The sequence below is a fragment of the Coffea arabica genome, chromosome 8e, assembly GCF_036785885.1.
Source record: "Coffea arabica cultivar ET-39 chromosome 8e, Coffea Arabica ET-39 HiFi, whole genome shotgun sequence".
Lineage (NCBI taxonomy): Eukaryota > Viridiplantae > Streptophyta > Magnoliopsida > Gentianales > Rubiaceae > Coffea > Coffea arabica.
Genome location: NC_092324.1, coordinates 26,724,157 through 26,736,972, shown reverse-complemented (window position 1 = coordinate 26,736,972; position 12,816 = coordinate 26,724,157).

Sequence of the window (12,816 nt, the reverse complement as noted above, 5' to 3'; positions counted from 1 at the left end):
ACTGACCGATTCTCAAGGCAGGCTCGGGTTTAATCCCACTGATCGATTCTCAAGGCAGCCTCGGGTATAATCCCACTGACCGATTCTCAAGGCAGGCTCGGGTCTAATCCCACTGACCGATTCTCAAGGCAGGCTTGGGTTTAATCCCACTGACCCATTTGTCAAAGGCAGGCTCGGGTGTAATCCCACTGACCGATTCTCAAGGCAGACTCGGGTTTAATCCCACTGATCAATTCATCACTGGGGTAAATTTTTGGGCGATTCTTCAAGTAAATCTTATATAGTTTCTTCATACATACCAGCATTTTATTTTACATCGCCACTAGCCGTGGGTCAGTCCCACTAGTGAACATTTTGTTTTCATCGCCACTGAACATGGGTTAGTCCCACCAGTGAGCAGCCTCGGGTATAATCCCACTGACCGATTCTCAAGGCAGGCTCGGGTCTAATCCCACTGACCGATTCTCAAGGCAGGTTGGGTTTAATCCCACTGACCCATTTGTCAAAGGCAGGCTCGGGTGTAATCCCACTGACCGATTCTCAAGGCAGACTCGGGTTTAATCCAACTGATCAATTCATCACTGGGGTAAATTTTTGGGCGATTCTTCAAGTAAATCTTATATAGTTTCTTCATACATACCAGCATTTTATTTTGCATCGCCACTAGCCGTGGGTCAGTCCCACTAGTGAACATTTTGTTTTCATCGCCACTGAACATGGGTTAGTCCCACCAGTGAGCATTTCATTTTCATTGCCGCTAAACATAGGTCAGTCCCACTAGCGTGCATTTTGTTTTCATCGCCACTGAACATGGGTTAGTCCCACCAGTGAGCATTTCATTTTCATTGCCGCTAAATATGGGTCAGTCCCACTAGAGTGTATTTTGTTTTCATCGCCACTGAACATGGGTTAGTCCCACCAGTGTGCATTTCATTTTTCATTGCCGCTAAACATGGGTCAGTCCCACTAGCGTACATTTTATTTTACACCGCCACTGAACATGGGTTAGTCCCACTAGTGTGCATTTCATTTTCATTGCCGCTAAACATGGGTCAGTCCCACTAGTGTGCATTTCATTTTCATTGCCGCTAAACATGGGTCAGTCCCACTAGCGTGCATTTCTTTTTCTTTGCCACAAAATATGGGTCAGTCCCACTAGTGTGCACTTTATTTTCATCGCCACTGAACATGGGTCAATCCCACCAGTGAGCATTTCATTTCCGCTGCCACTGAACATGGGCCAGTCCCACCAGTGAGCATTTCATTTTCGCTGCCACTGAACATGGGTTAGTCCCACCAGTTAGCATTTTATTTTCTTAGCCACTAAACATGGGTCAGTCCCACCAGTGAGCATTTCATTTCCGCTGCCACTGAACATGGGTTAGTCCCACCAGTGAGCATTTTATTTTCTTAGCCACTAAACATGGGTCAGTCCCACTAGTGTGCACTTTATTTTCATCGCCGCTAAACATGGGTCAGTCCCATTAGCGTGCATTTCATCTTTATTGCCACTAAACATGGGTCAGTCCCACTAGTGTGCATACCATGATTTAAGTTTTGTTCGGGTCAGTCCCATGATTTTAAATTTTGTTCGAGTCAATCCCATGATTTAAGTTTTATTGGGGCCAGTCCCATGATTTTAAATTTTATTCGGGTCAGTCCCATGATGTTTTTATTCGGGTCAGTCCCATGATTTTAAATTTTGTTCGGGTCAGTCCCATGATTTTAATTTTGTTCGGGCCAGTCCCACTATTTTAAACCTTGTTCGGGTCAGTCCCACTTTTAAATTTTGTTCGGGTCAGTCCCATGATTTTAATTTTGTTCGGGCCAGTCCCACGATTTTAAATCTTGTTCGGGTCAGTCCCGCTTTTAAATTTCTTGTTCGGGTCAGTCCGTTTTAGATTTCTTGTTTGGGTCAGTCCCATTTAAAAATTTTTGGTTAAAGAGGTCAGTCCTCATTTCAATAATGACAGTCATTCGAGTAGCTGCAGCCGAATAACACAGGTAAGTATTTGGTGTCTAATTCTTTGTCTCAAGTTTTTCCAAAACTCAGACAAAGAGGGGCAAACTGTAGACACCAAATTTTTCGTTTCGAACTTTATTTAATTAGTTTAATTTTAGATTTATTTGTTTCAATTTTAGGTTTATTTTGTTTTATTTTATTTTATTCCTATTTCGTGTCTCTTATTGATTTAAAAGCATTTTTTTTCTTTTCTATCTACTAAGTTTCAAAAAAGGAAGAAGAAAAAAAAGAAAAGGCAAGCTCACACGGACAAATATTTCTTTAGTTTCATATCAGAAAATTAGGCACGACAGTACATAAGTAAAATGCAGCTCGGTTCTATCCCATTTTTCTCCCATTTTTTTTCCGTAATTTTTGCTTTGCCGTTGGATCATATTAAATCCCTAACCACTTGGCTTTAATCCCTACCCCAAGATCATCATGGACAAAAACTCATCTAAGGGTTCATAAACCATCAAGGAAAGATGATTTCAGCAGCACCATTAGATGTAGGTTTAGAAGTTGTGGTAGCTATAAAGAGGGGATATAAAAGGAAGGCTAAAAGGGGGCAGCTGAAAAAAGGAGGGCTGAAACGAAAAAGGAATGGGGAGGGAGTTTGGTTGGCGGCTGGGAGTAAGAAAAAACTAGGAGCTAAGGGGAAAAGAAAAGAGAAGAGGCCGAGAGACAACAGGTGGAGGAGTGACGACTGAAAATCTGAAAAGAGAGGATCCGGGTGGCGGCGGAAAGAGAGAAACTGGAGGCTGGACAAAAAGAATGAGTGACGGCTGAAACAGAGGGCAAAGGGAGGCAGAAAATACGAGTGAGGCGGCTGGGCAAGAGAGCTTCGGTCAGGGAAAAAAGAGAGACAGAGGAGCGGCTAAGAAAAATCTGGAACAAAAAGGGGAGGCTTCGAGAGGAGAAAAGGAATAGCCGACAGAGGGAGGTCAGCTGTAAAAATTAGGCTAGGAGTTTGAGAGAATAAAAAGGAGGAGAGAATGGCTAAGGTTTAGGGAGGAAAGAAAGACGCAGCTTTGGAGAAGAAAAAGAAAAAGCTCACGGCGGAGAACTGAGAACTGGACAAAGAGGAGGAGGAGAGCATCGGAGGGACTGGCTACGCGAAACTGGAGATTGAGTGAAGAAAAGAGAGGGAGAAAGCTGCAGAAAGGCCAAGCAAAAAACTGGATAGCAGCGGGATAGGAAAGGTGAACGTCGGCGTTGGCTGGGCAGGAACTTGTTCTTCCGATCGTCTCACGCTTCGATCTGCCCTTTAGAAGGTTAAAGGTAATGCCTTTCATTTTTTTTTCTGTCCATAGATTACAAGAATCACGTTAGAAATGTTGAAACTTTGCTGCGATGCCTGCTTCTGTTTGCCTTCCGCCAGGGATGTCTTGTTTTGTGAACCTAGTTGGGCTTAAAGGAAAGGGGGGGAAGGGTTCGAATCCATAGAGTTTTCGTTTGATGTTTATTGTGTGTTTGAATAAGCAAACCCAGAAAATGGCATAAAACTTTTTGGGCAATTCAGATCGATATCTCCTCTTGGCTGTTTACGTGTAGTAAAGTTTTATTGCTGATTTCTTGCTGTTTTCCCTTCCATGTTATTCTTAGTATCTTGCTTGTTGTCTCGGTTAGGCTTTAGAATATTTTCTCGAAGTCCTGGGTCAGGGGTAAGTAGATGTTTATATCATTTTGCCTTATTGCCGCATTTCGGTTGGGTTTGGTTGAACCCGTTCCATGACTTTGCTGCATTTCATGTTTAGGAGCCTTGTTGAATCTTCCCTCTCCCCTTCATTCCAGGTTTTTGTGCTGGAATATATTATGATTTGTATTGAGTCATTTCTAGGTTAGTACATCAGAGTTAAAGGAGCCGAGAGTCACTCTTGATCATGATGCAGCCGTGCGAACAGATTCCTTTTCTTCTTGAGTTGCTGAAGTTTTTTAGCTTGCTTACCTTTTAGGATTCATTTGCTTTTCCTGGGTTGCATTTGTCAGTTCCCTTACTCTGGGTTTAGCATGGTAGTGGGTGCGTAATGGAAATGTTTTCCTTTGCAAAAGAAAACTCTCCTCAAACCAGAAACTAGCAAGCAAAGTTTAGTTTTGATGTTTCTCATTCTCGGTCTCTTGTATTCTGTTATAGTCAAGTAAAGCTACCTGTTTTGGATTGTGGTTTGGATTCATTTGCCTGTCTCACTAGAATGGTTTGAGTGTGTAAATTATCTCATGAAAAATGAATAACGCTAGTCCTGGTGGCTCGAATAAGAAATGGAGAAAGTTGCAGCAGTTTTCGTTCTTCAAATGTTTGCATGTTTTTCCAGAATTTCGCATGAGATCCTTCTAAGTTTTCTGCCTGTTTGGATGATGGTGATTATGTAGTTTGCTGCCTAGTTTAAAGCTTTGTGTTTGGGTATGAAATCTGAACTTGAAAAACAAGTTGTGCGTTCGGGTTTTGTGTTGGCTGCGGAAAGCTTAAGGGCAAGGTGTTGCAGAAATTTGTTTTTCCTTCGTGGATTGCATGAAGCTGCATTAGCTTTCATGTCTTTGATTCCCGTAACAGCCCACAAGTTGGATTTTTCTTATCTTGTTTGTATGCCGGATCTTGTGTCGACAATGATTGTAGAGAATTTGATGAGGTTTGGTTTTGTTTGTAAATTTTTGCCATTTCTTTGGTTTGCTCACGAGCTGCAATTTTTGCAGCAGAAAATGATTAGAAGCTTCAGTTTGCGTCAGTTTGCTGGAGGCTTTCATTTGCATGCATGAATAATTTCTGAAAATTACACTTTGGCCCCCCAAGTCTCCCCTTGTTCCACTATGACCCAACCAATTGAATGATTTCCTCAATTTGGTCCTTGGCAGCTCTAATTTTCCAACTTTTCATTTCTTGTTTGCTTCAATTAGCTACCATGCTTTGTTTAAATTGCATTTAATTCATGATTTTAAGAGATTTATGATCAAGAGAGTTTGTATTTGCATATTTTCTTTAATTGTTTCAAATTAAATTGGTGCCTTGACCTTTTCTTTATTTTGGAGGGTAAATAAGTCATTTCACCCCATTAGAGCTCCAACTCAAGGGAGGTACACCTTATCATTTATTTTTGTCTTTATTTGACCCTACGTGCGTATATGTGTCTTGTGTGTGCAATTGCATGACTTTAAGTGTTTATTTCATTTTCACTTTATTTATTTCTTTAGTCGCTTAGTTTTGCTTTAATTTTAGTTCAATTTTATCATTTGGGAGGCACTCGAATGCCAAAATTGTAATAGTTAGGGATTTAATTATTTTATTCCTTCTTATTTCCCTTTTTAGATTGTAGTAGGCTTCCCCCTAAAAATGTAATAGTTAGGGCCTTAATTGCCTTATGTGTTTTGCATGCTTAGGTGCTATGTGTTTAATCGCTTTCCCTAGGTTTTGGCATCTAGATAAGCATGCTTATGTGCTATGTGTTATGTGAAAATACGTGCCTTGCATGTCTACTCTCTTTTATTTATATTTGCTTATATAGATGAATGTACGTCACCGTGGCTAGTCCAATGCTAGTCATGGTCTTTCCCCTCGAACTCTCGCAAGTCCAATGCTTGTGAAGGGCTAGTCCAATGCTAGACCCATTAGGGCTGTCCCCGCGCTAGCACATACTTGCATGCCTTCATTACATCTTCATTCATTCTTTCCTTTTAGTTTTATATTTTTGCATGACCCTTCACTCCTTTTCCCTTACATATTTAGGATTACATTTGCATTTAGATTAGCTCATTTGCTTGTATAGGTTAGGGAGTCACTCTTTTGGTAAGGGGGATGGACTGTAACAGCCCCACTTTCCCCTAAGGCGAACCAAAGGGGTTAGCGGACTGTCTGCCCAGCTCTCGCCAGGACTACGGAGTAGTTACACGCGTTCTAATACGTTTCGGGAATGCAAAAGTGCGCTCGGACAGGTCACAAGTATCAAAATAACAAAATAAAAAAAAAACGAAAAACTGAATAGTAACCTGGACAGCAGAATCCGGCCGGAATCTGGCCGGATTAGCGGCCGGATTCTTGGCCGGATTAGCGGCCGGATTCTTGGCCGGATACTGTCCAGTGAGCAACTTCACGGATTCAAAATTTTCCAAGCAATCCGGCCAACAATCCGGCCAGTTTCTGGCCGGATTCCTGGCCGGATTCAGTCCAGTGCCTTTCCGTCAAAAATTTTCTTTTGCCGTTTGAAAGCCGAAACGTTCAGAAGTTCATCCAAACATCAACTTAACATATATACATGGAAATCCAACATTGTCAAGCCAAATTGGCATACCAAGAGATCCATTTAGTTCATTCACATACAATAGCCATTTACACACCAAACATTGGTGAAACAAAACACATAAGGTTTCACCCTCAAGGAGCTATTCAAAATACATGTACATGAGCTCAACTTGTCATTCAACTATTACAACCTTTTCCAAAAGTATTCATTTTCCTGTAAGGAAAACAAATGGAACGGAGTGAGCTAAAGCTCAGTGAGCAACTATCACAATAGCAGTTAAGATCACATAAGCATAACCATTCAATTCAAGTATGCAATTTCGAAGTAAGCAATTCAGTGAAAGGATACGGTCGGCTCTCAAGAGCCCATTTCCACGCTTACATTCTTGATCCACACTCATTGACCCTCCGTCAATGTTAAAAGTACCAAACCGTAGACCTCACTTCACTTCCATTCCTTCCACCCAACATACCCCAACCGGGCCCGCACTCCATTCAGTCATTTTGGTAATACTCGAGTATACCGGAACCAAAGGTCTCATTACCACAAGGTTCCTCAGTACAGTCCCCGTGGCATGACAATTTTCACGACCAAGCCCTCGCCGGCTCGATCCAATTGACTACCAAACGGGGTTGAGCTCAGTAATACAGTGAAGCCATTGGACATTCGCCCAAATGACACCAAATCAGTTTCCAAGAATGGAATTCAGTATCCAGTATATCAAGTTCAGTAATGCAGTAAAACGGTAGCCAATCAGTGATACTTTCAAAAGGGGTGAGGGCGGTCAAGTACACCCTCACCTTAATCAATTCCAATATCCAAGTAAGCCTTCAAGGCATCACATATACATTTAGCAAAGCCACATAGTAACAATTAAGTGAGTAGTATACTCACCAAGTGAGAAAATGATGTTTCATGCACCGTCGTTAAACGAACGTCGTGCACCACCGTTTCCTCCTAGAACAAGTGAACAATTACCATAAGACTCGATAACGAGTCACAAAGCCAAGCCAATTATAACCCAATAGGGTTTCATATGCATAAACAAGCATAATAGCAAACCAGAAAATCAAGCATTGGAACTCATTCGTCCCAACGACAAAAACAGTTTTTGGCCTCCAAAAGCGGTAATGGCACAAAATGCGCTACGCTTATCGGATGAGGGCAAAAGACCCACCATCTCGAAGCTATGAAACAGGGCTACAACAATGTAGAAGGCCTCTCAGTCCAAATCCTAGCACAACTAGGTCAAAAATGCAGAAAACCCAGCCAGAACCGCAATTGCAGGTTCCAAAATCACAGAAAACTGTAATACGTCTATCTCAGCCTACACAGATCCAAATGCAGTGATTCCAAAGGCACATGAAAGCTAAGACATCAAGCTACCATTCATCAGAAGACACCAACTTCAAATTCCAAACCAAATCCAGTCAAAACAGGCAATTACTATCGCAGTTCGGAAATTCTGTTCACCAAAAATAGCAACAGTAAAAACGGCATAACTCTCTCTATACTACTCCAAATGCCCTGAAATTTTGCAGACACATCAAACTCATCAATACCTACAACTTTCATGTTTTGAGCAAAGTCCAATTCGGCCTCTAACTATGACCTAAAATTTCGGACAGAATAGGGGTTCATGAACCCTAACTTTTCACATTTCATTCCAAATCCAAAATTGATTGCATTTCACAACAATTCACACCTACTAGAGCCAAAGCCCCTTATTACCAACCATCATACTAGTCCACAACATCAAAATCATATGAAACCAGAAAATTCCTCATAAAATTAAAAACTTCAACAAATCAAGCCAAACCAAGAAATAAATCATATAATCCATCACTTTAGCCACTTCTAAGCCAAACATAAACATCATTAGGTGTAGTAGAGGTTCAAGCATCACTTACCAAGTAATCAAGAGAGATAGGGAGTGTGGACACCTTAGCTCTCCAAAAAAAACTTCACTAAGCACTCAAGAGCACCAAAGGAAGGAATTTTATGGAGTAGATTCTAGTTTAAGCACTTGAGTTGGGTGATTTGAGCTTGTTGGAAGCTTAAACTTGGAAGAGTTTTTCTTTCTTCTTGGATGAGAGGTTCGGCCATCAAGGAGCAAGAAATGGTAAGTTTTGTTCAATTTTTAAGATATTTAAACAAGTGGTCAAAAGGTCAAAAAATAGAATAGTAAACCATAAAGTCCACCCAAAGGGAACATGACACATGGCACCTCCTTAAATGCATTCTTATCATTCTTTTCTCTCTCACATCAATCACTTCACACACACTACTTATCTCTTAACACCCGATAAATTTTCCACAGTATCCGAAACTTAACCGTATTGGCCGAATTTTCCCGAACTTTTCGCACTAGTGGGTCCCACGTCCAATATATATTCTTAATTTTCTAAAAACTCTCCAATACTAGAAAATTCATCTAAAAACTATAACTGCTCATAAAATCCACCAAGAAAATATTCCTAGGCCAGAAAATGCAGAAAACATGAAATTTAAGGGGGGAAAAACCCTAGGAAACTATTAGGGCAATACGGGTTCTCACACTCTCTCCCCCTTAAAAGAATTTCGTCCTCGAAATTCCTTATCATTGACTACTCCGGGATTAAATTGAACAGTATACTGATCTGTACCCCTTCACTGGCCAGGTTCATTAAATTCTTACCTTCCACGTCCTCTGATGAGTCAACATCTAAGGAGTACACCCGAGAGGACACTTTCGATCCATCCTTGTCCCCCTTCGACTGGGCAGAGTTGGTCGTAGTTGGTGGCAGAGTCCCTTGCCGCTCGCGCAGGCGAGCTGGACAGTTAGCAATTTGATGTTCGGCACTCCCACAGAGCAAGCATTTTCCTCCTTTCTTCCAGCAATTGTCCTCCGAATGGTTTAATTTTCCGCAATACCCGCAGGGTCCGCGTGCTGTAGAAGCCGAGCTTCCTCTTAACAGGCTCTCGTGTGACACTCCCGGCATTCTTACTCCTCCCGTTCCTCGTCCAAACTTGGGATGGGTACTTTCATCCTCCTGCCCCGAACTACTTCCAGAAAATCCTCTCTTTTTCGCCTGAAAAGTTTTCACCTGGAGCCTAGCATTCTCTACTCGTTGTGCCTTCTCCACTGCTTCGCTGAAGGCATTAATTTGGGCTGCCGCGAGGTCCTTCTGGATTTCTACGTTCAGCCCCTGGACAAATCGCCGTATTCTTCGTTGCTCGGTCATGATGAGTTCGGGCGCAAATTTGGATAGGCGGGTGAACTGGCTCTCATACTCCGCCACAGTTTGGGCTCCTTGGCGAAGTCGAATGAACTCGTCTTCCTTCCTCTCCTGAACTAGAGGAGGGAAAAACTTCGCATTGAACTCTCTGATGAAGTTCACCCAAGTCCTAGGTGTCTGTTCTCGTTCCCACTTCTGCCTAATGACGTTCCACCAGGAACGGGCTGCCCCTTCAAGCTGGAACACGGCAAAAGTCACCTGCCGTTCGTCAGGGTAGTGTAAGGCTGCAAAAATGTCTACCATCTTCTCAAGCCATTTCTCAGCCACATCAGGGTCGGGTCCCCCAACAAATTTCGGCGGAGCGAACTTTTGGAAACGTTCGAGAGCTCTATCCTCGCTCTCAATATGATGGCCAGGGTTTCCGGGGTTTCCAGGGTTCGGGTTTGGGTTCTGAGCTTGTTGCTGCACTACTTGTGCAAGCAGATTTGTCATTTGCTGCATAGCAGCAGCTATCTGGGCATTAGGGTCGGCTTGGGGTTCAGGATCAGGTCCAGTCGAGGTTTCCCCCGCACCCCTAACCGGTATAGGTTGTCTAGTTCTGCGTCCACGGCCTCGACCACTCCGAGTGCCTTCCATCAATCTAAGTCAATCTAGGTCACCAAATAAATATACTGTTAAAGGGCACCTAACCCTCCTTTCCGTAGCACCAGACAGGAACAATGAAACAAGAGTAAGTAACTCAAACAATTACCGCGAAGAGCATTTAAACATATACCACGTATACATAGATCACATAACCAGGTTAAGCAATTATACGGAACAGTCAGTCAAGTACATACAAAGTCATTCCATGAAACAAAAAGATCCTCCAAAAGTACTGCATACGCCTAGGTCACAAGTGCCAAAGAACTCGCGAGAAGCTTTTCCCCTTCTAGGGCTTCGTCCAAATATTTATATCTTAATCAAGTTCGATCATGCTTAACCACACACGAAGTTCCGTAGAATCGCCTTTCTAGTTCACCAAATCCTTTCAAACCTAGGCCCTCATATCTTTCGTATCCGGGCGCAAGAATCTCGTCTAAGATAATTCACATCTCGAGCCGGCCGGTCCCAAGAGTAAACCATCCTTATTAAAGATTCCTACCCGACATACATACCTAGCTTCCTCGAGTCCCATGATAATGATTCGTACACTTATCACATGCCCGGTTCATAACTTATGCTCAAACGAGCACTTAGACATATTCATGAAATTAGGACCACAACACCACTTGGCCCAGTCTCACTCCACGCAGAGACCACGCGAAGTGGCTCTGATACCAATTGTAACAGCCCCACTTTCCCCTAAGGCGAACCAAAGGGGTTAGCGGACTGTCTGCCCAGCTCTCGCCAGGACTACGGAGCAATTACACGCGTTCTAATACGTTTCGGGAATGCAAAAGTGCGCTCGGACAGGTCACAAGTATCAAAATAACAAAATAAAAAAAAAACGAAAAACTGAATAGTAACCTGGACAGCAGAATCCGGCCGGATTAGCGGCCGGATTCTTGGCCGGATACTGTCCAGTGAGCAACTTCACGGATTCAAAATTTTCCAAGCAATCCGGCCGACAATCCGGCCAGTTTCTGGCCGGATTCCTGGCCGGATTCAGTCCAGTGCCTTTCCGTCAAAAATTTTCTTTTGCCGTTTGAAAGCCGAAACGTTCAGAAGTTCATCCAAACATCAACTTAACATATATACATGGAAATCCAACATTGTCAAGCCAAATTGGCATACCAAGAGATCCATTTAGTTCATTCACATACAATAGCCATTTACACACCAAACATTGGTGAAACAAAACACATAGGGTTTCACCCTCAAGGAGCTATTCAAAATACATGTACATGAGCTCAACTTGTCATTCAACTATTACAACCTTTTCCAAAAGTATTCATTTTCCTGTAAGGAAAACAAATGGAACGGAGTGAGCTAAAGCTCAGTGAGCAACTATCACAATAGCAGTTAAGATCACATAAGCATAACCATTCAATTCAAGTATGCAATTTCGAAGTAAGCAATTCAGTGAAAGGATACGGTCGGCTCTCAAGAGCCCATTTCCACGCTTACATTCTTGATCCACACTCATTGACCCTCCGTCAATGTTGAAAGTACCAAACCGTAGACCTCACTTCACTTCCATTCCTTCCACCCAACATACCCCAACCGGGCCCGCACTCCATTCAGTCATTTTGGTAATACTCGAGTATACCGGAACCAAAGGTCTCATTACCACAAGGTTCCTCAGTACAGTCCCCGTGGCATGACAATTTTCACGACCAAGCCCTCGCCGGCTCGATCCAATTGACTACCAAACGGGGTTGAGCTCAGTAATACAGTAAAGCCATTGGACATTCGCCCAAATGACACCAAATCAGTTTCCAAGAATGGAATTCAGTATCCAGTATATCAAGTTCAGTAATGCAGTAAAACGGTAGCCAATCAGTGATACTATCAAAAGGGGTGAGGGCGGTCAAGTACACCCTCACCTTAATCAATTCCAATATCCAAGTAAGCCTTCAAGGCATCACATATACATTTAGCAAAGCCACATAGTAACAATTAAGTGAGTAGTATACTCACCAAGTGAGAAAATGATGTTTCATGCACCGTCGTTAAACGAACGTCGTGCACCACCGTTTCCTCCTAGAACAAGTGAACAATTACCATAAGACTCGATAACGAGTCACAAAGCCAAGCCAATTATAACCCAATAGGGTTTCATATGCATAAACAAGCATAATAGCAAACCAGAAAATCAAGCATTGGAACTCATTCGTCCCAACGACAAAAACAGTTTTTGGCCTCCAAAAGCGGTAATGGCACAAAATGCGTTACGCTTATCGGATGAGGACGAAAGACCCACCATCTCGAAGCTATGAAACAGGGCTACAACAATGTAGAAGGCCTCTCAGTCCAAATCCTAGCACAACTAGGTCAAAAATGCAGAAAACCCAGCCAGAACCGCAATTGCAGGTTCCAAAATCACAGAAAACTGTAATACGTCTATCTCAGCCTACACAGATCCAAATGCAGTGATTCCAAAGGCACATGAAAGCTAAGACATCAAGCTACCATTCATCAGAAGACACCAACTTCAAATTCCAAACCAAATCCAGTCAAAACAGGCAATTACTATCGCAGTTCGGACATTCTGTTCACCAAAAACAGCAACAGTAAAAACGGCATAACTCTCTCTATACTACTCCAAATGCCCTGAAATTTTGCAGACACATCAAACTCATCAATACCTACAACTTTCATGTTTTGAGCAAAGTCCAATTCGGCCTCTAGCTATGACCTAAAATTTCGGACAGAATAGGGG